This window comes from Pteropus alecto, unplaced genomic scaffold, assembly GCF_000325575.1.
Source record: "Pteropus alecto unplaced genomic scaffold, ASM32557v1 scaffold65, whole genome shotgun sequence".
In the NCBI taxonomy this organism is placed as follows: Eukaryota; Metazoa; Chordata; class Mammalia; order Chiroptera; family Pteropodidae; genus Pteropus; species Pteropus alecto.
In genome coordinates, this window is record NW_006439191.1 from 775,853 (window position 1) to 782,903 (window position 7,051).

The window sequence follows — 7,051 nt, forward strand, 5'->3', positions numbered from 1 at the left end:
CTGGAGAGTTTCCCACATTTGGGAGTTGGCTGATTGTATCCTCATGGTGTCATTTAACATGTGTCTTTAACCCAATGACACTTAACATGTGTCTTTAACCCAATGATACTTAACATGTGTCTTTAACCCAATGACACTTAACAGACATGACAAAACCCTGCTTAATCTTTTATTCTCTCTAAAAATGGCAATGAGATCTAGAGGTTTGATTAGATTCAAGTTTATTCTCTGGGCGAGGATAGAATTCTTCACAGGTGAACCTGTATTGCACATCTTATATCATATAAGAAGGCAATAATGGCTCATTTTTAGTGATGCACAGATTGATGAATGGGTTTAGGTGTTGTCAGCCTGATCGATCCATTATAAGGGTCCTCATTAGCTTTTTATCTAATAGTTTTATCATTAGGAGTTGGAAAATGGTGACTTTTAATTCTATCACTCATTCTTCTATTAACTGCAATTCTTCTAGAAAGAATTTCTAGAAATGATCAACTATTTAGCCAGAAATGAAGTCCATACAGGAAAGGCAGGATAAATGCATAATTCTATGCCTTGATCAATTTTCAAAGTGCCCTAGTCATGAAAAAATGTTTAAAATCTTCTTTATAGGTGTTTACAGGAAAACCAGCTAATAATCACCCTCTGAGGAGAGAAACGGGAAGAGTGTTATACAGAGCTATACAGAGCACTTGGTTTCAATGAGTCCACAAGGCATGTTGGGATGAAGCAGGGGTCTAGGGGGCAGCAGAGATCACCAGTTGCTGGAGCCAGACCCCGCTTTTGATACCTTTAAAAATTCCTTCCCACCGACTGTTGCTGTTTGCAGCTCTAATGTCAGCTCCGCTGATCTGAAACGCCACCTCCTGGGGCTTGGCCCGCAGGGAGGAGCTTCCTGCCGCTGAATGAGTGTCTCACCTGGGACTAGCAGCAGGAACCCCGCAGCCCTCTGGGGGTCTGTCTGTGACGAGAAGGCAGCCTCTGCCAAGTTCAACTCCCAGGATGCATTCTTTATGTGTCAATGTGGTATCTTGGATAAGAACATAGGCTTTTAGGGAAGCCAAACCTGGGTTCAAATCCTGGTGCTACTACTTATGAAACGTGTGATGAAGCTCCGCTTTCTCGTCTGTAAGACGTGGTTGGGGATGGTCGTTATGGCACAGGGTGGTCGTCGCTGAAATAGGATAGAAGTTAAAGCTCAGCAGAAGCCAAAGGCGCAGGGCGCGCGCATGCGCAGTAACCACGCCCCGTGCTGCCGCCTGGGAGGGCTTGGCCCAGCTCCGGTGGCTGATGGCTGCCTTCAGCTGGCCCAGGAACCCGTCGCCTCCTGACAAGTGTAGCTTGGTTGAGCGCATAGCAGACCTGCGTGTGGGGCCTCCTATATCCTCTTGTGTCAGCGGAGCAAAGGAAGAACTGGGAGAAAGTGACTTCTCCAGGTGACCAGAAGGATGGAATAGGAGGCTGCGATCCAGGTCTGTTGGCTCTTGGTCTTCGGCTCTTACTGGCTGCATCTAGATCACTGTTTTCTCTTAGATACTCTTAGCCCTTCCCTCAGCCATCTCCGGTTGCCTTGGTTTAAGTCATACCTGCAAACCTTTTCAGAGAATGGCGCATGAAATAAGAACCCTCAGGATACACGTGTACGCAAATCTCTATAATTATACCCACCCTGGGCTTCGCTCTACTGTCTCTTGCCAATCCAAGGATGCAAGATACAAAGCTTGATTGTCACATGCATGTTTAGCTAGATATTCACTCTTCGAACATGTACTGAATGTTACGTGTCAGGTGTCAGGTCATGGGTCACGGTAAGGGGTTTGAGATGATGAGGCGGGGTAGAGGCACAGGGATGAAAAATGCAGTCTTGGCATGCAAGGGATTTCAACTTCAATGAGAGGAATGGAGGCGGTGTGGGACCAGGAAGCAAACCAGTGATTATAACTCAGTGCGATACACAGGACGGGCTTTACCTTGGGACCCTTTCTGGAAGAGTGACACTTGAAACTGATCTAGGAAGATGAGTCACGGCCATGCAGAAGGAGAACAGGGTGACCGTCATTTCGGTTGGAGGGAGTATTGGACGGGTAATAAGGCATGGCGGGTTTGGGGAAGCCTCTCACAGTTCTCTGTGGAGGAAGCGTGGCCACGTAGGGTTGTAATGGTGATGGGCCTGGGGCAGAAGTGAGGGGGTGAGGGTCACGGTGTTGTGACAAGGAGTTGGAACATCATCTTGAAGGCAAGGTGAGGGGCACTGATGTCCTTTAAGGAATGGAATCAGACTGGAGATGGCAAAGAGTTGAGAAGTTTGGAAGGCTAGTGCCGAGACCCAGGCTAGGAGGGATAAAGAATTGAACTCGAGGCCATGGCTGAGGGGATGGAGAAAAGTAACTCAAGGGATATTTAGGAGAAAGGCTGGACAGGACACGTGTTCGAAGGTAACCAGGAAGGCTCTACATCAACGTTTTGTAATCAGCCTTGAGAAATTGCTCTGATACGTTTCAGTAATCACCTGGCTATTACGGGTTCAACTTGGGGCATCCCTCTAAAGTTTGCAGGGAATTGGAAATGTAATAAGAACCTATGAACATTTTTTTCTTCTTTTACTTTCCCTTTGAAAAACCCAGTAGAAAATTCAGTGTTCTCTTTGTCTGAGTGATGGGGGCAGTTGGGGGTGAGAAACGTGGCTTTCGTTCAGGGCGGCCTGTCGTCTGCAAGGGAAGATGACTGAGGGGCTGTGGACACCTTTCTGCCATCCAATTTCACCCCCAGCTCTGCAGCGGCACTGAGGGTGTCAGATTTGAGGGTCCTTGGGCAGGATTCCCAGCCCCTGAATATCCCCGTCCCTGCCTGCTGTGGGAATTTTTTTTTTTCACTGTTAAAGTTCAAAACTGAATTAATTCCAATCCTTGATTCATGACACATTCTCATTATTAGTCCATGCTTGGCCTTCTTTAATTCTTTAATTTATTATGAATAGTATAATGAACTCCTATGTATCTACCACCCCGCCCAGGAATGAAAACGTTGCCTAAAACGTACACATCTTTATACTCCCCTTTCGCCCCATTTCCCCTCTTCGAGATGGACGGGTCCCTTAATCTGATCTTCGCGTTCATCTTCCCTTTTCAGTGTGCTTGCTTCATCTGTTTGTACGTATGTGTATATACTTTTTGACATTCAAAATGACCCCGTTAAAAAGGGAAGGCCGCCCTCGCCTGGGAGCAGAGCAAACAGCCGTTCTTTAGGAGCAGAGTCTGGCGGCTTCCTAAATGTTTCTTATCGAACACTTGAAAAATACCTCTCACGAAAGATCGTTGAGTCAAATTGATAGTCCAAGAAAACATGTCATGTTTCTGCTCCAGCATGTCACCAAGCACCCCTGGAGGGCATATGTCCCCACTTAGAGAGGCACTTCTGGCTTCCGTGACTGGTGGCCCCGCAGGCTCTGGCAGCCCTCGGGCAGTCCAAGTCCAAGCGAGATGTGGGGAGGGGCTCCGGCTTCCCGCCGGCCCAGCCCCGCTGGCGACACCCCATTTAGGCTGCCGTTAATTGCCTGGTTTACAGCAATTGCCTCTTAACGATAGAGAAAAATTCGACACTCAGAGCCCCTGCTTGTCTTGTCCGCTGCCTGGTCCTTCACTCCAGCCACTCTGCATCATTAGCATTTCTTCCGGCTGCTCCTCATGCTGCTCCAAGGCCCTTTCTCACTGCCCCTTTCCAGACCCCGATCATCCCTCGAATCCCTTATTCTTCAGGTCTGTTACCCAGCTGGAATGCCACCTCCTCCATGAAGCTTTCCTTGTCATCCATCCCCTCAAAATCGACCAGTCCTTTCTTTGAGGGTTGCTCTGTCCTCCCCATGGCACTGAAGTTCCTTGTGGGTAGGGATGGTGTTTATTCGTCCTTTCTCCATCCACGCAGCGTCCGCCCCTGCCCAGCACAGTGTTGGCATGGAGACGGCTTGTTGGTTGGAGGGCTGACAGGGTCCATGGGCTTCCTCCCTTTAGGCCTCATGCTTCATGGCCTCTTGCCCAGATCAGGGCTGCCCCCCGGCATGTGGTGCTGGTCCTGTGTCACGGAAAGAAAATGGCACTCAAATGCAGAAGACTTGAGCGGCTCGATTTTGCCATTTCAGTGATCATGGGCTGGCCCGACAGTACAGTCTACCTACACACTTGCTGTGAGTCTCTAAGCAGCCGTGTACTTGTAAGTGCTTTGTAGACATTACGTGGTAAAACAAATGGAAGTTTTTGCCGCGTTTTTTAGTTATACGGGTCAGCAGGATCTGGGCTGGCCACTTGGGGGGCGCAGTCTCATCTGGCCTTCCAGCTGGGTTTGACTGGGCCTCTTCCCCAACAGATGAGGGCCCATGTGGTGTGTGACCCCAAAACGCTATGAGTGATCCCACAGACCTGGAGAGGGATGAGCCCACACGGGCCCCACAGGCCTTCTGTTTTCTCTGGGCTGGTTAGAGAGGGTTCGGTCTATAGCGCTGGCACCTTTTGGCATGCTGGGACGCTTGCCGTCCTGGGCAGGTGGAACTAATCTTCTCCTCTGAGATCACGAATGAATGCTTGGATGAGAGGAGATTTCTTTTATTTAAAAATTTTCCTTTTCTTTTATTTAGAAATTTTTATTGAGATATAATTCACATATTATAAAACTCGCCATTTTAAAGCGTACAATTCTGTGATTTTTAGTACATTGACCATGTCATGCAACCATCACTGTTATCTGATTCCCGAGATTTCCATCATCCCAAAAGAAACCTACCTATTGGTATGTAGACAGCCCCAGATCCCCTGTCTCCCCGATCCCCGGCAACCAATAATCAACTGTTTCTGTGGATTTGCCTATTCCGGATATTTCACAGAACCGGAACCATACAGCATGTGGGCTTTTGAGACGGGCTTCTTTCCATGTGTTCAGGGTTCGCCCATGTTCTAGCATGTGTTAGAACGTCATTCCTTTTTTATGGCTGCATAATATTCCACTGTAGGGCCATGCCACATTTTGTTTATCCTTTTGTTCATTGGTGGACATTTAGGTTATTTCTACTTTTTGGCTATTACGACTAATGCATTTATGAGCCTCGGAGTGTAAGTGTTCGTGTAGTTTTAATTCTCTTTTAGAGAGTGGAATGTTACTTGGAGTGACTCCGTAACTGTGTTTAGCATTTCGAGCAGCTGCCAGACTGTTCTCCCAAGCGGCACACCATTCCGCCTTCCCACCGGCGGTGCGTGAGAACTCCGTAACACTCCTGACATTGGGCCATCCCCCGCGTGCCTTCGAACTCTGAAATGAGAAGGCCCAGGCGTGAGAACGCTCCTGACCGCTTTCACTCACCGCTTTCGAGGCTGTAGTTATGCACGACGACAAGCTTGGCAAACTTTAATTGTCTGAAGAGCACACTTGGGCCTTGGGGTGACTGGCCTTCCTTGCTGAGGGGACAGTGCAGCCTTGGTGCTTCCAGCCAAGGAGGAGGCGCCTGTGGGTGAAGCTCAGCCGGTGGGCACACTGAAGGGAGCTGCATTCACCTGCATTGTTTGTCAGAGAGTTCTTGGGATGTAGTTAGTTGTCACTAGGCATGTTCTTGTTTGGCCTCGTCAGCCTCTGCCATGGATCCTGGGGTTCCTCAAAGGGAGCTGGCATTGGTTCTCGTGAGGCTGGGGTGACATGTGTCCAGATTGGCAGGGCCAGCGGACGCAGGCTGCTTCCTCTTGGGCGCCCAGCTGGACGAGGCTGGCTGACGGGGAGATGTTCGCCTCTGCTCAGGGGAGGCCTGGGGAGCAGAGACGGCTCCTGATGCCACTCGCTCTGCTTTTCATGACTCGGTAAATGAGGGCTCTGTTTGCAGCAGCTCAGACCTATCTGCCTGGATGAGGAAGGGTTTGTTTGTGCAGCGTCTGGATGTGACGAGTGAGGTGCTTTAGGCAGGTGGGGTGGGAAGGAGACCCAATCTCAGCGATTCCCTTGTGGAGAAGGAGGATTGCCAGCTGCGCGTATTCTGAGCTTGGATGGAGGGAGAGCTGGTTCATTTTCGTCTCAGGAGGATGTTTCGGGGAGGCCTAGGGGAGAAACGGAGGCAGAGAAGACATCCCCTCACTGATGACCCTGCCCGGAGGTGGCGAGCCCATTTACCTGATATGCATATATCCAACTGTTGAGCATCTCATGCCTGGGGGTGTTTATTTATTCAACAAATATTTATTCCGTCTCTATGATGCACCTGGAGCTTTCCAGGCTCTAGCAATCCAGTGATGAGCAAAACAGACACAGACAACTGTCCTTGTACAGCCCAGAGCCTGGTGGACGGGAGGAGCGTTAATTAGGTGGTGGCGGGGCATGGCATTGCAGGTCGCTCTGAGAGCGTCTAAGAAGGGGATGGCTTTGTTGGGGGGGGGCGGGAAGCCTTCCCTGGGGCACTTGGGGTCCGAAGGATGAGCGGGGGTTTGGGGAGAGAAGAGCACTTCCGGCAGAGGGCCCAACAGGTGCAAGACCTGGAGTCTAGGTGCTTACGAGGATTCTGTGTGGATCGAATGGAGTTGGGCTTCTGGTCTGGGGCCACCCGGGTGAGACCGGGGTCACCTTCGGGGCTGGTGGGAAGGAGACTGTGAACACTGGATGAACTGAGTAGCAGGCGCAGACGTTGAATCAAGGGGGAGGGTGCTGAGGAAGAGAAGGTGGGGCCCCCAGAGGGCCAGGGCCTTAGCCAAGTCCTTCCGAGGCCTTAGCCAAGTCCTTCCGAGGCATGCCTGAGTCTCTGAAGGTCACTGTGGCCTTGAATTTCTGGAGAAACCATGTTTTATCCTGAACGCCTGGGGACGAGACCCTTCCTTCTGCTTGCCCAGACCTGCCCACCATGCTTTCCACAGAGGCGGTCAGTCAGAAGTGGGCTTCAGCGTCAGCTGGTCCAGAGCTCCTCCAAGTGTGGTCCATGGACCCAAGCGCTGGCAGCATCTCCGGGATAATGGTTTCAAACCTGCAGGGTGGGGGCCTCAGGAAAGCGAGCGCTCCAGGGGCTTCTTTCCGTTCTGTATGAATTTCCTGT